Raw genomic sequence first — 21,620 nt, 5'->3', positions numbered from 1 at the left:
TTAACTCAAACTCTTTTTTCATACATGATATGTATTTCAACGTTCTCTTTATTTTTGCAAGTTGATTATAACGACGATGCAGATTATCCTAAGTGGTTACACGAAGTAATTCAATCTCCACTTGTAAAGGTCACCACATCACAAATGTATTTCACACGAGGCTATACTTTTCACACATATGAGTATGGTAGACAGCGGGCGACCAGTAACTATGGAATATGTGTTAAAGGGGAAACAGATTTCTACGAGATCTTGACGGAGATTATTGAAGTTGAATTCCCAGGGATATTTTTTAATGCGTCATTTCATAACATTAAAAATAATTTATATTTTAAATTTGTTTTTTTCTAGGTGGGGGTTGACGGATGTCTTGCTTCAGACGTAAACGACACGATCAAAGGTTACTTCTCCATGCCCCATCCGAACTGGAGTAAGACGCCTCACTACGTCAGAAAGACGTGGTTCAAAATTTACGCTGTAAGTTTCTATTATTTAATTATATATACTTTAATTTTTTCATGATTTATATATATTTCTTTAAAAAACTAATTATTTATTTAATTTTTTCCACAGCAAAAATATCATTGGGCTTTGGGGGTCACTGAGAGGGTGAGGAAAGCGTTTTACGCGAAGGCGAAAGTTCGCTTGTTGGACACGGTCTCCAACTGGAAGGGTGACTGGATCATAAAGGGGTATGAGCATGGCAAACCCGCTGAGCTCACCACGGATGTGTGAGATGGCCTCATCCGTTATTGGCGTCTTCCTGATTCCATTAGAATTGTCCAGTCTTGCTCTAACTCCCGTAACACGGTCGATGAGCACGGGAACGGGCCGATGCTTCACACTACGGGCCAAAAACCCCACGCCGGTGTCCGTATGGAAATGGTAATTAAATATTTTATTAAATAAATTTTTTAATATATATATTTTTATTCTAACTTTCTTAAATGTTTTTTTGGCCAAAGAGACGGGACATCTCCCGTCTCTTATGGAACTTTACGAGAGGACCCACAAGAACAAGGCGGGCGTATTTGTAGATGGCAAGTCCGAGCAAATCTACAACGACGTGGTTGCTCGGGTTGAAGACCGCCAGACCCAGCTGACCCAGAAGTCTACCGCCGGATTACCCGTCACCTTATCCACACTTGAAGTGGATAAGATTTACGAGGAGGTAAATTTTCTAAAATTTGAATTTTTTATTATTCATTTAATTTAACTTTAAATTTTTATTAACAATATTTATTTTTTGTTTTTAAGGTTGTCCCTAAAAAAAAGGGACGGACGTTGGGGATTGGTTCCGTCAATGATGTTCCGAGAGCGACATCGTCTTATGGTCAGCGACGGGATGATGAAGTCACTGAGCGGCGTAACGAGTTGGCCTCGACAAAAGCTCGTATGGGTGGAGTCGAGGGCTTCTTGGACGTTATAGCGGCCACAAATTCGGAATGTGAGTCCATGTTGAGGAACATGCGACAACAACATCTCATTCCAGGCGAGTCATCCGACACACATAACGAGACGGATGTTGCGAGGAGGAGTGAGGAATTCTACCAGGCGATGAACGACCCTTAGTTCTTTTTTTCCGGTTGTTGTATTATAAATTCAAAACTTATTTATATATAAAATATTTCCGTATTGATTTGATTTTTATTTTAAATTATAATTTTATTAATAAATTAAATAATTTTAATTATTTTTTTAATTATATTTTTAAATTCTGTATAATAAAAAAAAACGAAGTAAATTCGTAGCTAATTTACGACCTATTTACGTGGAAACTTTACGAGGAAATGACGAGAAAAAATAAACGAGTGTTTTACGAGGAAACATTTACGAGGAAATGACGAGGAAAGATAAACGAGTATTTTACGAGGAAATACTTTCGTGGTAGTTACGTGTATTTTGCGAGGAAACACTTTCGAGGTATTTACGTGTAGTTTACGAGGAACACGTTTCGAGGTATTTACGAGGAAATATAGCGACTTCCTTACGTGGAATATTTACGTAGTCTTTACGACGAAATGATGTACTTCGTCTTTACGACGAAATATTTTCTTCGCTAAGTTACGACGAATTGGCGAGGAAATATGTGTTACGACGGACGAGTAACGAGAAAACATGTTTCCTCGCTAATTCCTCGTAAAGTCTCTTTTACGACGAACTCACGAGGAAAACCGCCCTCGTTAAGCTTATGTTTTCTTGTAGTGGCAAGATGAACATATCCGGACATTATTATAATATAACAGGATAAAAGTATTGTTAGTCACCAGTTAAATGTGATGGTTCTTTTGTATACATATAAGTGTATATTGTACCAAAATATTGGGTGTTAAGAGATCTTGAGTTGAGTTAGCCAGATGAAGATATCCATACACTATCAGTATGTATCCAGATAGAAGTATTGTTATCTGGATACCCCCTGTGGCCACGGAATGCTTTACGCCCTCCCCAAGTTTAAAGTTAACGCGGCGTTGGTGTCGGGTTCTTGGGTAATGGGTATTAGTGCCGGCTGGTTCCGGGCCAGGGGGATTAGATGGTTGGCAATCGGAAACCACGTGCGGATTACGGGCCTTTGGGCAAACGGAAACCACGTGCGGATTACGGGTCGCCTTTGAACCTCCTGTTAAAAAAAAAAAAGAAGTATTGTTATCCGGTTAAATGTGATGGTTTTTTTGTTTAGAAGTAAATGCAAAATTTACAACAAAAAAAATGTGTTAAAAGATCTTGAGTTGAGGCCTCAGAATTTATTGTTTACGGTTTAGAATTTATGTTTTACTATTTTGGAACGTGTGTTTGTAAAAAAAATTATTGTTTTGTAGTTATATAAATATTTGAAATTAACTAGAAACGTGATACACTTCTGAATTATTTTTAGTTTTGTAAAGTAGTGACATATGTCAAAATTTTACTTTTTGGAGTGATTTGTACTTTAGTATATAAAGGATATCGATTTGGCAATGGTGTAAAACGAGGACACCTAACCATAAAAGTACATATTACCGTTTCAAATTCAAGTGTTAACCTTTTGATAGTAGTCTAGGGCGACACAAATTGAATACTTAAAACTTTAGGGTATTTGAATTCAAAAGATGTTCATCTGAATCTAAAACCTATTAGTATCCACAAATATCCAGATTAGTTAAAATTCACTCAAAATAACTTGAACTATTAAATAAATTATGAAAATAAACATTTATTTATGAAAATAATGAAATATTTTAATTTGTTGATATTCTTATGTATGTTCTATTTACTATATAAATATTTATTATACATTAAGAAAATTCTGCATAAAATGGGATTGATCAAAACATTTGATTTTTATATTTAATTATCTAAAGTAGTTAAATAGACATATACAACGCCAACATATGAATTATAGTTATGTCATGTGTTATCAATTTTCTTTTACATTTTTATGTCCATAATTTAATGACTTATGTGCTTTTTAAGAAATATTATACTCATTTAACATGCTCAAAAGATTATACCGTTAATTTGTTCGCTCCAACACTAGATGAGACACATCTCTTTGATCCCAAATGTTGTCATTAGTTAATAAATATACATTAGTTTGATCTTAAACTTGTAAAATATTCATTTAACAATTTGTGTCGATCTCATTAGTGATACACAAAACATTTATTCTCACTTTGAAAAGCATAATTATTTTGACAAAATTTTAGTTTAATAAAAATCAAATTCTGATCTGCATGTACGCGTGAGTTTTTTATCCATATTTATTAATATAGCTTCATATAGATATACATAAATTTATGACATTGTTTAAACTTAATTGTTATATGTTCTTGATAAACTTGAAAGAAATAGGCTACCTTAATGGGTTTTGAACCATAGTTAGTTAGTTAATAGAATTGTCTTTATGAATTTTGGTGGACATTATATTTCATTTAGTTTATGGTTATAATGTATTATTTCATATCATAGAAATGTATTAAATTATTCTTAAAAATGTGAGAAAAAGTAATAAAGTTTTGTATAAATTTATTTCATTCAAGTTTCGAGTAAAAGTTCAGTTTTTATTTTATTGTTTTGCACAATTTGATTATTTATGTCGCTAGTGCCAGTTTAAGGGGTGTTTTGAAGATGCAAAAACACAAGGTCTCTGCTTTTTCATTAAAATTTAGGGTCCTAAATTTTTAAGTTCTTTTAGATTAAAGATCCAACATTTAAAAATATCTACTAACATAAGAAAATTATTATTTAGTATAGTGTCTACTTATTTTCCTAGCCGGACATATATGTTATTATTGATCTATTTTTTGTTTTTTATTTCAAAATCTATCCATTGTACTTATTTAGTTTCACCTAATTTCGTTTAGATTTCATTAGTTATATGTAGATTTAAACACTGATGGCTAATGTGTTAAATTTTCAGTAGCCAATGTGTTGGAAAATTATTTTTCTCAGAATATATATGACAAAGAAAAAAATTGATAAAATGATTAAAGTACACCAAATCAGTATAGATCATTTAAGTATTTATTTTTTATAGTTACTATAATATTTCTTAAATGTCAGTATATAATTGGTAAATAATGTTGACCATGAATGTTGCAGATTTGTTGGGCGTTTAGATTTTATAAATTATGCATCATGATTATAGAGTTTAGTTTTATTTTGACTCAAACTTAAATATGTGTATATTTTATCAATTTATTAAATTATATTTTTATTTTATATTGAATATTTAGTTTCAGTTAGATGTAAGTTTATAGTTAATGTAGGTTATGAATAAATATAAATTCTATTTTATCATCCAAAACTTGGATCAATTTTCTAAATGTTAAAATCAGCGTCCAACTAAATTGTATACGTCAGACTCTAAATTATTTTTCACATGTTCCAGTAAACCTAAACGAAAATAAATATTAACATGTACTAACTGTTTTTTTACTTTCTAGATATCTTTTCAAAATGTGTTTATTATTTTTTCTTTGAACTTTATAAAAATATGTCCCGCAAACAATTAAGCTGTCTCACAGAGAGGTATATTTATAAATTAGATCAAAGATTTTCTTAATTCAAGCAATTTTTTTAATATTCTTTTACTATTCAGTATATTTTCTATTAAATATATTGACATAATCATGATAGTTAAATTTTTGAAATTTATATTTATATTTGTATAAAATGTTCTGAAATATAATATTTGGTGTTTAGAAAAATTTAATTGATATTTTAGTTTATCGTTGCTAGATCTTTATCGTTGATAGAGCGTTGGTGAACGAGATGTGGTCTCATAGATATCCAGCAACGCATGTTACACATTTCATTTAGCAAGGGGTCGATCAGATCATAGGCCACTCCTTGTTAAGTGTAATTTCGGGAGTGGTTGGCGGCAAAGCCTCTATCCTTTCAATTGATAGATTCCTTTTTATTATCACTGTTGGAATATTTTTGAGCTAGGTTCCTCCGGGAGCTGAAAACGAATCTTTCGGAGGGCGAAGAAACTCATTGATTCATTGATGAGGGCCCCTCATTCAAATGTTATGCTTCGTGCTTCCCTCACATTTTGAGTTGATTCTTCCCAATTTCGAGAGTGAGATTGATCCGACCAAGTAGTAGTGCGGAAGCCAGTACATACATGGCTATTTTCCAGGCAAGCTATCCATATTGGCATAACCTTCTTCTATGCCAAAATTATTTTCTTTTTGTGAAAATATTAGTATGAAATTAAATCACGTAAATCTAGTATACTTAAATTCTCTAAAATCAACATATTTTATTTTTAAAATATAATTGCGCTGATTTGGTAAAATTTTATTTTTAATTTGTGTTTAAATTAAATAGTCCAATTTTAAAATGAAATATTTGAACACAAAATCTAGTAAAAATGCAAGTAAATCAAGGATGCAAATAAAGTTACCTAGATTCAATTGGCATGGTTTAAAAATGATTGTTGTTGTGTTTGCACTGAAGATATGAAGATCTTGCCTTTACGGTGCAAATGTTTAAATATCACGGATTATAAGAGGTTGAAATATATCTTCACTTAACTGAAATTAAATCTTCGACAGATAAAATGGATGGAGCTTGTTGCTAACTACGACTAGGATATTGTCTACTATTCAGGAAAGGAATATCTGATTGATTATGCCTTAAGTCGGAAGAAAACTAGCTCTTAGCTTCAGAGAAAGATATGGAAGAAATTGTCATATGGTTAGAACATTACAGTTTTTTGCCTTGAGTGACGATTAAGTCTGTCAAGCGACAGTTGATAAGCATACCTGACTTGATGGATTTACTGCTTTGATACGTTTGCTTTACTATGCTAAATGAGACAGGATGACCGCACTCACAAAGAAAATTTGTTGCTTACACCTACTTTGTTGATGCAGATCAGGATCAAACCCGAAAGGGTAAAGACATAGCTTGATCACATAACTAAGGCATGACGGAGGGAAGGAGGATTCAGGTAGATTAAGGCAAGTATTAAACATGTAATTAGAAAACTGATATATTGTAAGTTTAACCAAGGAAGTCAACTTAGATCCATACCAACAATACAAAAAATGAGTCGGAACCCTTCACAAAATCCATAGTACAAGGGCACAAAGCTAAGAAAATCACACATGCATAATAGTATTATAAAATCGTTTGGTCCGTACTCACAATTCCATCTGGATCTAACGACTAACAAAGATTTTAATTTTTTTTTTAACACAAAGCCAATTGTTCTGCTGCACTTGTATTTTTGTCCACTAACTAGAAGATAAGTTAATGACATTCACCACAACGTATACAACATTAATGGAATTTTTTATTATTTTGTTGGACTCTTTAAGACTATAATAATTCAATATTTTTAACATTTAGACTCCGAACGGAGACAGCGTATCAAGCGTAGCGGATCAAGCGGAGCAAGTGTGAATTAAGCGGATCTAGCGGTTCAAAACATAGGTTTGAATGGTGAAAGTGTATAAAAGTGGTCTGAAGTCTGTACAAATTTAAATTAATCTATACAATAATTTACACTATTTATTTTGTAATTAAGAAGAGTTATTTAAAAAAAAATAGTTTATAAATTAAATCATTATACTTTCCTAAAAAGGTGTAAAATCAATTTAAAATTATTTCACAAAAAGTATTTTCATTTACTTTTCTTGTTAAATTTATTTATTTCTAATATAGCTTGAATTCAATGAAATATAAATAAATATTACGTTTACATAAATTATCAAAAAAATATGAAAAAAATAACTTTAAAACTAAAAAATTGTTTTACTAATTAAAAGTGGATAAAACCCTGCTTTGATAATTTATAGTACAATTTGAATGGTTGAAGCGGATAAAATATAGTTCAAATTATAATTTTATAATACATTCTATAAAATATAATATTTCCATTTAATTTTCATCACAAATGTTTTTAAAAACAAATACTAAACACAACAAAAAAAATGCTTCAAATTTTATGCTCCACTCAACCAACTCTCTTTAGTTGAAAATGAGAGTTCCTCCATCATTCTAGCTAAAAAAACCAAAAAAACTAGAACTATGTCTCTAAAGTCATGTTTGTCTTTACAAATATTATTTGTGAATGGAGGAAAAAAGCATGTAGTCCCACTAGTGGATGGTCCACCTTTTTTTCCACTCCCCATTGTAAACACTAATGCTTGAATGGTGAAGCAGTACAATGACAAGCAACCATTCACGTTTTTTGAAGTTCAAAAGAGTAGAGTTGTCAAATGGATTAGTCCACGTCCATTTTTCCATATATATTTGTCCATTTGTTGTTTGCAGACAAAGAGTAGCTATGTCCATCAAGGACGGAGACGGAATCCATTAAGGACCAGACCCATTACTGCCATGGGGACCATTGTAGTACCATATAAGAAAATCTCATACAATAAAAATTTGCTACAAGGGTTGTTTCAAAACATCATATTTTTTTTGCGAATTTGGCGGGAAAACAAGATTCCTTGATTTTAATCGGAATACTTGTTTTGCGGTTTTAATGGGAAAAATAAGATTTTGCGGGAAAATTTGTTTTCACGGTTTTAACGAGAAATTTGGTTTGTGGTTTTGGCCAAAACATTCGATTTTGGTCGAAAACTCGATTTTGCGATTTTGTAAGAAAACTCGATTTTGCGATTTTGTAAGAAAACTTGATTTAAATATTTTGGTGGAAAAACTCAATTTTGTGTTTTTTGTGAAAAACTCGATTTTGCGATTTTGGCAAGAAAACTCAATTTTACGATTTTTTGGCAAAAAGAACTCGTTGCGATTTTATCGGAAAAGTCGATTTGAGGATAAAATTTTGATTTTGAGAATGAAAAAATGATGAAAGATAAAATAAAGCTCAAATCTCTATAGTTTAGAAACCCTAGATGTTTGTGATTATTGGGCCGGTCATGTCCAGAAAGTCCGATATATTGCCCATTGATCTTGGGATTCTCGTCCATTTATAACCGGCGTGAACAAAATGATGTCACCAAAATATACCCATTTATATTTGGAGATGGGCAACCAATGGTTAACCCACCCATTTGACAGCTATAAAAAGTGAAAAGCAGAAGAACCGCACAAAGTAATAACTTTTTGTCAGTTTCTGCAGAAAAAATAGTTCATATGTATGCAGTTTTACCCACCCTACTTTTGATGATGTTCGGTTATTCCACATCCCCTTTAGCCAATAAATACTTTTTAAAAAAATAAATTAATTCAAAATAATCAGTAATCATCTATAAATATAATTACTTATTACTTCTATAATTTTGACCCCAAAAAAAAGTAGAGGTCTCGTGATGTGTTGTGTTGTGGAACTTCTCCTCCTTTCTTTACATCCAATATTAAGGTAACATAGTTGGAGATGCTATAAAAGTATTAAATGATATTTATTTAAAACTGGTTCTTATATTTATACCAAACTAAATTCGTAATTTCGAAAAAGATAATTTTTTATCTGATCTAGGTATAATGTATTTCTTTAACTTCTAATTCAATATATATATATATATTAACAAATAGGGTTCCTCTACACAATCGATTATGTAGGTTAGTTAAATTTTCTGATTAGTGTGATATACATGAAAAAGAGTAATGAGAAAGAACGTGAAGACTATAACAAGAAAAAAGAAATTTAAAATAATATTTTTATTTTATAGAAAACAAATAAAATGTTACATTCAATATTATCCTTTCTATTTGTTGTTAATGCGATTTTATTTACATTTGGTGTGGCATCCTACTATAAAAAGATTTTCGTAATTAATAACTTTGGCTAATTGAGATGAACCAAGTGAGCTAATTTTAGATTTACTAGAAAAAATTATAATAAATATTTATCACGAGTCAGTAAAATATATCGATAATTTATTAAAAACAAAAGCAAAGTAATCCTAAAACAAAGGGTCGAGATATTTATGGTATATTTTATGAAATATAGTTTACTTAATTGAAAAACTTTATATATATGGTATATTTTATAGTTTTACCTATAACATGCATGTAAAAAATAGTATATTTGTGTATGTATGATTATATTAATCGAAAGTAGAAAATGTGTCATAATTTAATTCATACATATTAAAAGGAAAAAATAAATAAATATAGAGATATTTTCAAAAAAAAAGTTTTAATGTAAAAAATATTTATATAATGTACAATATTTACATGTATATTACATTTTAATTCACATATATATGTAACGCATAAAATTAATATATATATATTTATTTATTTAACCATCATTGAGCTATTACAATCGCCATTTTGAAAGAGGACCAATTCAAACAAATGGTGGTTTAGGATGAAGAAAATTTTGACGTCGACTATAAGAAGATGCTGATGCGTGTCTTCAATGAATATGAATGTCTCTTGATCCTTTCAAATCTTTATGTGGCATATTGAAATCAAATTATGGTTTACAACCTACTCTGAATGTTAGCATTGAAGAGAGTGTGGCATGTTTCTGCGAATTTGTGGGCACAATGACGTTCAAAGAGATGTTGGATTATGGTTTGGATGGACACAAGATACGGAGAATATAATTTTTTTTGAAGTTCTAAGAACGATGGAATTACTTGCTTCTGATTATCTCAAGACTCCAACATAACAAGAACTACATCGAATCCCTAAAAGACTACAAATGGACAGAAGATATTGGCCATATTTAAGTGGATTTGTATGAGCTATGAATGGAGTTCATATATGCGATAAAGTGAAGCTTGAACTACAAGTAATGTATTTGAATCGTCATGATATGACTTCATTTAATATTACGGCAATACATCATCTAACTTTGTTGTTTACATATATTTGGAATAGAACATCGGATCATGTCAAGATACAATAGTTCTTACGATGGCACAAAATAGTGATTCTGAATTTCCTTTGCCTCCGGAAGTGATGTGATCATGGACCAGCTAGCTGATGAAAATAGTTAAAGCTTGGAAAAGCCGACTGATGGAGATGCCTTAGTCATTCCTGATGGTCCTATGACTCCTTCCAGAACCAAGAAACTCAATGAAGCTTTTGGAGGATTACTTAAGATGTCATGGAAGCAAGAAAAATGTCTTGTTCGAAGCTTGATTAATCAAGACACACTCATCACCATTCAAGATGTGTCACCATCAATCTGATCATCAATTAGGCAAGTAACATATGTGTGATTTTTTCCCTATCTTTGATTTTGTCACAATGGGTTTTCCAAAGATAGATTTTTAACGAGGCCATATGTTGCTTCCAAATTACCTGATTGATGATCTCGGTCTAACCTTATCCCGGACCAAATTATCTACCTTATGTTATCCTTAAACCTAAGTTCTTATGTTATGTTTTGTTTTCAAACTTGGTCTTTGTTTTGTTTTCCAAGGGAGCGTAGGTCTTCACTCCCTTTGTCATTCTCAAAAGCTTTTGCATGTACAAGTCTTTCCTTTATATGTGTTTCGAACTCATCTATCTACCTGCAATCGAGTTGTTGAGTGTTCTTGTTGGTGTGTAATATCCAACAGCCTAAGGGGGTCTATATCGGTGTGTCATATCCGATCTAGCCATCTAGGAGTATCAAGAGATCAACCCCTCTTGTGTCACCATCCGATCCATTGGCTTTAAGAATTTGAGTCTTTGATTCATTTCTTCTAAGGATTATCCCATCTATTTCCAGAGCAAAATCCTAGGATCTCATTAGGAAGACAAGTATTGTGTAGTTGATTCTATGTATCCAAATAAGCGAAGTTTTTTAGCTCCCTATAGATCTTTTCGGAATGGAGTTATTAGGTATCACATGTATCATTTCAACAATAGTCCTCCTCCTAGGAATAAACAAGAATTGTTTAATCGATGTCATGCATCTCTATGTTCTGTTATTGAAAGGAAATTTGAAGTTTGGAAGAAGAAATAAAAGATTTGTGTGATTTTCCGAAATATAATATTCATGGTCAAAAAAGAGTGGCACTGCTACAATGAGACAACATAATTTTTTCAGAATTTCAAGTTATTTTGATGAAGATTTTTTTGAAGTAATGGGACACACAAACATCATCAACGGAGATTTAAAAAGTGATCTAACTGACATGGAGACAACAAATATGGCTGATGGAGATCATATGACAAAAATTAGAGATAATATTGTAGATATATTATGGACAAATGAAATACTTTTCATTAAATTATTTACCTTTTTATGTAATGTACTTATATTCTATGTTTTCATTTTTTGTTGTAATTTTTGTTATTTAAATATATGATCTGCATTTTTGAATTGATTTTATCATTCATAACCATAAAAATATCTTATCTTCTTGATCTACATCTGTCCCACATGACCTGTTTGATCTGCATTTATCTCACTTGATTTGCATGATCTGCATCGGTTGAACCGTTTTTACCATTCAAAACTTTAGATTTCAAATGGGAAGCATTACAAAAGACAGATCTCCTGCACAAACAGTTTGCTCACCCATAATTGCCATTCATATATAAGTAAATGATTCTAATATAAAATTAATCACTGTGGAGGTACCATCTGCAGTCAAAAATTGTAAAGAAAATTTGATATAGAGATGTTATATGTCTTTTTAATAAATATCGAGTGGATATAAGGCAGATCTTTATTTTCTCATTTTTAGACAGAATTATTTTCTCACTTGTTAAATTCTGAATTTAATGTATTAATAATCATAATCTTAAACATGCAACATAAATCATTTATAGTTATATTATTTTATGCTTTCCAAAACAAAATTTTATCAGTTTTATATTTTTATGGAATGAACTTGCTAATGCAAATAAATGGTTAATCTGTGTATTTTTAAATTGTGAGCTCTTAAAAATAATTTTACTCTGATAGATAATTGTATATTTTGAAAAAAATGAAAAACGGTCTAAAAGATAAATAAATCTTGTGTTTCCCTTAGATAATAACTCTAGATGTTTTTCATATGTTTATTTTTCTAGGAAATTGAGTAATGGGGAAATTCGTGATAGAATTTGACTGGCTTATTCAAAAAATGAGGACAAGTGTTACTGTTTTTGTTGCAAGTTGTTTAACTCTGGTATTTTCATAAGTTCATTAGCTAGTGATGGATTAAAAGATTGGAAGCAGCTTAGTGAGAGGCTTAAATCTGGGAACCAAAATTCACCTTGTCGATTCACGTTTAAATAAGGAAAGTAGGAGAACCCTTATGTGACACCCGTCACTTTCGAAATAGTAAAAATACTTCGATAAATACAAATATCTTAAATATCCATATATAAATATTTGAAAGTCCACATCCACGCATGAATTCCATAATATAAAATAAAATCTGAAACATAAGGTACGACATCAACCGAGAATCCAAAATACGAAATACCATAACGATAAAAGTCCAAAGGCCTAGAGGCCCGATAACGATAAAATCGATAAAACGATAGAAGCCCAAAAGCCCAATAGCACCGATCCGAAAAATCACTCCTGCTCATCGGTCTCACCTGAAAGGGGGAAATAAGGAGGGGTGAGCGACAGGGGAATCGCCCAGTGAGGTATGGGATGCTAAACCGCAAACCACTGACTCAGTTCATAGCACTACAACTATGTAGGCCTAGCTCTAGCATGAGACAATCACGGTGCCTATTACACCACACAGAACAATCACATATGTCTAGTGGACTAGACATGATACAACCAATGCGATAATAGCATATCACATTTCCTCATAAGGATAAAAATATATATAACTCTACAGGCGTCGCTAGCACAGTAGTCCACACTGCACCCCGCAAATCTCTAAGGCGTCGTAAGTACAAACGTCTCTGTACCCCCGCAAATCTCCACAAACATGGCAGCCAGTGCAAACGTCTCTGCACCCCGCAAAACTCCTCAAACATAGGCAGCCAGTGCAAACGTCTCTGCACCCCGCAAATCTCCAAAACATGGACTCGCATATATATACACATATATAACAATTCTTAACATCAATCATTTCAATCAACCGTTGAATCCTCTATTATCCTATTTCTGGTTTAACAATCAATAATAATAATAAACAAGCAAGACTCTCAAACAGACTCGATTCACAGAGACGGATCATGTTTCGAAACTAAACTTTCCATAACGGTAGTACTAAACTAGCTCGGGATTTAACGGAGTAGCCCTCACCTTAGCAATGAAGAGAAGTGGTATATATGAACTCCAGCTGCTCAAATGGACTCCAAATCTGAAATCAGATCGAAATTTCGAGTCAGAACGCCTTTCGAACGGTTTAAAACGGGTATTTACGGAAAAGTCAACCCGCTGGTCAAAGATTAATTATTTAATTAATTAATTAATTAATTAATTAATTAATTATTTAATTAATTAATCTGGTTTATCCTAACCGATTTTCAATTGATTTAAACCGACCGGTTTAGCCTAACCGAATTGAAATCAATTCAAACCGGCTAATCAACCGGTTAACCGAGTCAACCGAGTTGACTCACCGGGTCGACTCGGCCGAGTTGGCGAGTCGCCGGCGAGTCACCGGTGTCGGTTACCGGCGGCGACGGCGGAGCTACGGCGGCGGCTTACCGGTAAGTTGGCCGGCGGCGACGGCGGAGCTGCGGCGGAGAACGGTGGTCCGGCGGCGGCGCTGCGGCGGAGGACGGTGGTCCGGCGGCGGCGCGTGGAACTCACGCGCGTAGAGGCGAATCTTCGGGGGGCGCGTACGGCTTCGTCCAGGCTCCGATCGCGACGCGGTTGGTGTCTACGGCTTCGTCTTGACGAGAGGAACACGATGATGGCCTTGGATGCACGAGATTCACTACGGTTAGAAAGTTATGATCGATTTACTAAAACGACCGAAACATAACTCAAAACATGGCGGTTTCCGGTTACCTCGAGCTGCGGTTGATGGTGATGACGAGCTTGATGACGTCCTGACGTGCGGTGGCTCCGGCGAGGACTCTCTCTCTCTCTCTCTCTCTCTCTCTCTCTCTCTCTCTCTCTCTCTCTCTCTCTCTCTCTCTCTCTCTCTCTCTCTCTCTCTCTCTCTCTCTCTCTCTCTCTAAAGAAAAATGACTTGACCCTTGGGCAAAGCCTAGGGTTGGGGTCATTACAATTCTCCCCTACTTACAAGGAATTCGTCCCCGAATTCAATTCATAAGTTGTCATGTCCAATGTCAACCCGGAAAAGCTCCGGATAATCAATCCTCATCTGGGGCTCGGACTCCCAAGTTTCTTCCTGAATACCATCTCTCTCCCAACGAACTTTGACCAACATAGTCATCATACCATCATCTGCTTTCACTTGGCGATCCAATAGCTCTACTGGCTGACACGGCGCACGCAAATTCCTACCAAGGTCACTGGGCGGCTGCTGCAAAATGAGCTCTGGTTCTCTCACGACTTTCCTCAAAACCGAAACATGAAACACGTCATGGAAATCTGATAACTCTTCGGATAAATCCAATCGGTAAGCAACTGCTCCAATTCGCTCCAAAATGGGATATGGTCCCATATATCTCGGTTTAAGCTTCTTCAGCTTCCGAGTCTTAGATCCTCCCTGAAATGTCCTCATTTTCAGGTATACCAGGTCGCCAACCTGGAACTCCAAATCTTTACGCCGCTTATCTGCATAACTCTTCTGACGGTCATGGGCTTCCCTAAGCCGCATCTTAAGCATCTCAACCTGCTCAACTGTCTCTTGAACCATTGCAGGTTCTATCTCACGTCGCTCCCCCACTTCGGTCCAACAAAGCGGTGTGCGACAAGGCCTACCATAAAGAGCCTCATATGGTGCCATCTTAATGCTCGAGTGATAACTATTATTGTAGGCGAACTCCGTTAGGGGTAGGTACTTTGCCCAACTCCCTTCCCAATCCAAAACACAAGCTCTAAGCATATCCTCCAAAGTCTGAATCGTCCTCTCTGACTGACCGTCTGTCTGCGGGTGATAAGCCGTACTCATATGCACTTTCGTCCCAAGCGCCTTCTGGAAGGCTCTCCAAAATTCGGACGTAAACTTTGTATCTCGATCTGATACAATGCTGACAGGAACTCCATGCAATCTCACAATCTCGCTGATGTAAGTCTGTGCTAACTGATCAGCTCTGTCCGTCTTCTTAATAGCTAGAAAATGGGCTGACTTGGTAAGTCTATCCACGATTACCCAGATGGCATTCTTTCCTCCTAAGGTGGTTGGCAACCCCGTCACAAAATCCATAGTTACCATGTCCCATTTCCACTCTGGCAATGGCAGGTTCTGCAATAACCCGCTAGGCACCTGATGCTCGGCCTTGACCATCTGACACGTCTGACACTGCGATATAAATGAAGCAACATCCCTCTTCATGCCAAGCCAATGATAATAACGCTTGAGATCCTTGTACATCTTGGTGTTTCCTGGATGAATAGAGAAACGCGAGTGGTGTGCCTGCTGCAAGATTTCCTTTTTTAACAACTCATCATTAGGCACACAAACCCGGTTCCGATACATGAACATCCCACTCGAAGCTGTATGATATCCAATACTCTCAATCTCGATCTGCTTACACAAAGCCTTATCAGCATCCTGAGCCTTACGCACTTTCCATAACAAATCTGCTTGCTCCACAGCCTCGAGGCCAACTGCCTCACCTTCCACGGTAGTGGCACACAATTTGAGACTAGCAAGTGTCCTAGTAAACTCTTGAACCTCCTTGGTTCCTGAAACATCGCTCCTGCGCCTGCTCAAGGCATCTGCTACTTGATTAGCTTTTCCCGGATGATAAGCAATATCCAGGTTGTAGTCTGCTAACAACTCGACCCACCTACGCTGCCTCAAATTCAAATCCGCCTGAGTGAAGATATATTTCAAACTCTTATGGTCCGTGAAGATCTTCACCTTCTCCCCATATAAATATGATCTCCAGATCTTCAGTGCAAATACAACTGCTGCTAACTCTAAATCATGCGTAGGATAGTTGACCTCGTGAGGCCTCAACTGACGTGATGCATATGCAATGACCTGACCTTCCTGCATCAATACACATCCTAAACCAGTGCCTGACGCATCAGTGTAAACCTCATATGGTATCCCTGGCCTCGGGAGTACCAAAACGGGCGCATGGGTCAGCTGTCGCTTTAACTCAGTGAAACTCCTCGAGCAATCGTCTGACCAATCAAACTTGACGTCTTTGCCCGTCAGCTTCGTCATTGGCTTTGCAATGCTAGCAAAACTCTTGACGTACTTCCTGTAGTACCCCGCCAAACCGAGAAAACTGCGGATCTCCGTAGCATTCTTTGGCGTCGGCCACTCTGAAATGGCGGTAATCTTCTCCTGATCTACGGCAACTCCTGCTTCTGAAATCACATGGCCCAAAAATCCAATCTTCCTCTGCCAAAAGCTACACTTACTCAGCTTGGCAAACAACTGGTGTTCCCGAAGCTTATCCAGCACAATCCTCAAATGCTCAGCATGCTCTTCTCTACTCCGAGAATAAACCAAAATGTCGTCGATGAAAACGATCACACACTTATCCAAGTGCTCCCGAAACACATCATTCATAAGCTTCATGAACGCTGCCGGTGCGTTCGTCAATCCAAATGGCATCACCACAAACTCATAATGCCCATAGCGTGTACGGAAGGCCGTCTTCCGCACATCTCCATCAGCTATCGCAATCTGGTGGTATCCCGATGCCAAGTCAATCTTAGAGAACCAAGAAGCTCCCTGCAACTGGTCCAACAACTCGTCAATACGCGGAAGCGGATACTTATTCTTGATGGTCACTTTGTTCAGACCTCTATAGTCGATACAAAGTCTGAAACTCCCATCTTTCTTTTTCACGAACAACACTGGTGCTCCCCACGGTGAAGTACTCGGCCTGATAAATCCCTTATCTGATAACTCTTCCAACTGTTTCTTCAATTCCGCCATCTCAGCTGGTGCAAGGCGGTATGGGGCTCGTGAAACTGGTGTTGCTCCTGGCTCCACCTCGATCGCAAGAACGTCTGCTCTAGCTGGTGGCGGCCCTTTTAAAGCCTCAAAAACGTCTTCGTACTCGAAAACCACTGGAATGTCATGCAGCTCCTGCTGACCATCCTCCTTAACCATCGAAATGGTCGCCAAAAATCCTTCTGCTCCTCTCTCCAGTAGCTCATCTGCGCGCAACATGGAGACAATGGAAATTCCATGGTGCGTCTTAATCCCCTGGAATATGATCTTCCCTTCTGCTCTGGGGATATGGACTCTCGCTCTCGGACAATCCAGTACTACTTGATGTCGTGACAACCAATCCATTCCAAGTATAACATCGTAGCAGCTCATCTCCAGTTCCGTCAAATCTCCGAGCAACTCAACTCCTCCAAGAATAACTGGTACATTGCGATGGACGCCGACTGCTCCCAATCTCTCCGTGCCGGCAGTCTGAATCTTCTTAGCCTTCGGTTCGAATACACCCCGAAAAGGCCAAGACTGGGCTAAGCGTGGACTCACAAAACTATGAGAGGCTCCCGTGTCGAATAAGGTGTGAGCTGACTTTCCTCCAACCAAAACCGATCCTACACAAGATTTTGCTAACTACACATGGCATCCACAAACCAAATTACTCAAACACAACAAGTATGAAAAAGTCACATACCCGCTATCGGCTCAGCTCCCTGGGGATCTCCAACTGCAAAGACACGTGGAGCGATGGCTAGACGCTTCGGTGGTGGTGGAAGTGCCGCATTGCCTCTCCTCGGACAATCTCTGTAGATGTGACCCGGCTGGTTGCAGCCGTAACAGTTCCTCGTTGCCACTGCTGGTGCTACTGCTGCTGCTGGTGTTGCAACCTGAGTTCGTGGTGGCTTCCTACAGTTCTTCGCAAGATGCCCAAACTGATCGCAATTATAGCACTGGAAACATTCCCCAAAATGGTGGCGACGACAACGCCCACAACGGGGTGCTCCAGTCTGCTCCCAAGGCCTCTTCTGCGACCCCGAAGCCCCTCCTGCCTTAGGCTGAACTGCTTTGGAGAACTTCTGCTCCTCACCCATACATTTCTCCTGCACAGCCGCCTTCTCTACCAGATCCTCCAAACTGGTGTAGGTAACCACACTGCACCTACCACGAAGCTCTACTCGCATCCCATCTAAGAACCTCCTGATCAGATCCTCCTCATCTATGTTGTTACCCACAAATCTGCGGAGCTGGTTAAACTCCCGCTCATACTCCCTGACAGACTTTGCACCCTGTCTCAAATGCTCGAAATCATTCTTCTTCTCATGCAAAGCTTCCCTCGGAAAATACTTCTTGTTGAACGCGTAAAGAAAATCATCATATGTCAGCTCGCCACGGTGCATCAATCTCACTCCATCCCACCAGATTGATGCATCTCCGCGCAAATACAACTCAGCGATGTTTAGCTTGAGCCTTGGTGGGCACGAGATGGTCTTCAAACACTTATCCAAATTGTGCTTCCAATCGTGAGCAACTGTAGGTTCCGTCGTTCCAGTGAAATGCTCCAAACTCACATACTTCATCTGTCCCAACACCCTGATAAATGTCTCATCAACCTCGGGCACCTGAACTGGGAAAGCAGGTGGCGGCGGTGGAACCTGAAAAACTCCTGGAACCGGCTGAACAGGAACCTGAGGGTACTGCTGGACTGGAGCCGGCTGATGTGGAACCTGATGATAATGCTGAACCTGAACTGGTGGAGCCTGCTGCATGCGAATCTGCGGACCCTGCTGTACTGCAGCCATCTGTCTGGCAACCTCCTGAGCAGCTATTCGGGCAGCCTCCTGGGCAGCTTGCTGGACTGTCTCCTGTGCAGCCTGCCTAGCCGCATCCTGAACCATCTGTCTCAAAGCATCCTGATCAATAGGCGGAGCCGCCTGCTGCGGAACTGCGGGCTGGACATGCTCATCCTCAGCCTCTCTAGCAACTCTGGCAGTCTGAGTACGAACAACTCTCTTCCTGGGCGCCATCTGAAAGAAAAGCGAAAAAGTTAACTTATGCCGATCTGTGGATACCAACATTTAAGAAGGAGTGATACCGAACGGAAAGGTGCTATTTATTTTTATTTTCAAAGTTCCCAGATCCCTGAAAATATTTTGAAATCGTTTAAAACCGGGTCTCCAAAAATCGCCATCCCGGGTCGGAGCCGGGACGGAACGGAAAGGTGCTATTCATTTTTATCGAAATAGTAAAAATACTTCGATAAATACAAATATCTTAAATATCCATATATAAATATTTGAAAGTCCACATCCACGCATGAATTCCATAATATAAAATAAAATCCGAAACATAAGGTACGACATAAACCGAGAATCCAAAATACGAAATACCATAACGATAAAAGTCCAAAGGCCTAGAGGCCCGATAACGATAAAATCGATAAAACGATAGAAGCCCAAAAGCCCAATAGCACCGGTCCGAAAAATCACTCCTGCTCATCGGTCTCACCTGAAAGGGGGAAATAAGGAGGGGTGAGCGACAGGGGAATCGCCCAGTGAGGTATGGGATGCTAAACCGCAAACCACTGACTCAGTTCATAGCACTACAACTATGTAGGCCTAGCTCTAGCATGAGACAATCACGGTGCCTATTACACCACACAGAACAATCACATATGTCTAGTGGACTAGACATGATACAACCAATGCGATAATAGCATATCACATTTCCTCATAAGGATAAAAATATATAAACTCTACAGGCGTCGCTAGCACAGTAGTCCACACTGCACCCCGCAAATCTCTAAGGCGTCGTAAGTACAAACGTCTCTGTACCCCCGCAAATCTCCACAAACATGGCAGCCAGTGCAAACGTCTCTGCACCCCGCAAAACTCCTCAAACATAGGCAGCCAGTGCAAACGTCTCTGCACCCCGCAAATCTCCAAAACATGGACTCGCATATATATACATATATAACAATTCTTAACATCAATCATTTCAATCAACCGTTGAATCCTCTATTATCCTATTTCCGGTTTAACAATCAATAATAATAATAAACAAGCAAGACTCTCAAACAGACTCGATTCACAGAGACGGATCATGTTTCGAAACTAAACTTTCCATAACGGTAGTACTAAACTAGCTCGGGATTTAACGGAGTAGCCCTCACCTTAGCAATGAAGAGAAGTGGTATATATGAACTCCAGCTGCTCAAATGGACTCCAAATCTGAAATCAGATCGAAATTTCGAGTCAGAACGCCTTTCGAACGGTTTAAAACGGGTATTTACGGAAAAGTCAACCCGCTGGTCAAAGATTAATTATTTAATTAATTAATTAATTAATTATTAATTAATTAATTATTTATTAATTAATCCGGTTTATCCTAACCGATTTCCAATTGATTTAAACCGACCGGTTTAGCCTAACCGAATTGAAATCAATTCAAACCGGCTAACCAACCGGTTAACCGAGTCAACCGAGTTGACTCACCGGGTCGACTCGGCCGAGTTGGCGAGTCGCCGGCGAGTCACCGGTGTCGGTCACCGGCGGCGACGGCGGAGATCCGGCGGTGGCTTACCGGAAAGTTGGCCGGCGGCGACGGCGGAGCTGCGGCGGAGAACGGTGGTCCGGCGGCGGCGCTGCGGCGGAGGACGGTGGTCCGGCGACGGCGCGTGGAACTCACGCGCGCAGAGGCGAATCTTCGGGGGGCGCGTACGGCTTCGTCCAGGCTCCGATCGCGACGCGGTTGGTGTCTACGGCTTCGTCTTGACGAGAGGAACACGATGATGGCCTTGGATGCACGAGATTCACTACGGTTAGAAAGTTATGATCGATTTACTAAAACGACCGAAACATAACTCAAAACATGGCGGTTTCCGGTTACCTCGAGCTGCGGTTGATGGTGATGATGAGCTTGATGACGTCCTGGCGTGCGGTGGCTCCGGCGAGGACTCTTGGTGAGCTTCTTCCTTCCCTCTCTCTCTCTCTCTCTCTAAAGAAAAATGACTTGACCCTTGGGCAAAGTCTAGGGTTGGGGTCATTACACCTTATTTCCCAGAGGTCCCGGATATCTGATAATACCACACGCCAATCAATCAGAACACGAAATAAAGACGATAAAAGATAAGAAATCGAAAAGAGAGAGAGCAAAGTTGATCTTATTCTGAGTTCGCGTTTGAGCGTTACAACAAGGTAAGAGCCTGGACTACGAGAGCTGTCGGCGAGATTCCTAGTTCTAAAACCCTAAGCTGCTAAACCTAATTGAGTC

At 37.9% G+C, this 21,620-nt stretch overlaps 1 long non-coding RNA gene across 1 annotated transcript; it reads right to left on the bottom strand.

Moving 5' to 3' along the window:
- Positions 1-12,693: 12,693 nt before the first annotated feature.
- LOC111204655 lies at positions 12,694-14,361 on the bottom strand. Its single transcript, XR_007320598.1, has 3 exons — positions 14,015-14,361; positions 13,607-13,664; positions 12,694-12,939 (listed from the first exon to the last, which is right to left on the bottom strand). It is a non-coding gene; the product is annotated as an uncharacterized LOC111204655 (long non-coding RNA).
- Between the last annotated feature and the right edge of the window lie 7,259 nt (positions 14,362-21,620).

The sequence above is a fragment of the Brassica napus genome, chromosome C3 (assembly GCF_020379485.1).
Source record: "Brassica napus cultivar Da-Ae chromosome C3, Da-Ae, whole genome shotgun sequence".
Classification (NCBI taxonomy): Eukaryota; Viridiplantae; Streptophyta; class Magnoliopsida; order Brassicales; family Brassicaceae; genus Brassica; species Brassica napus.
The sequence above is the reverse complement of the archived record's forward strand: the minus strand, read 5'-3'. Positions and strand labels throughout refer to the sequence as shown.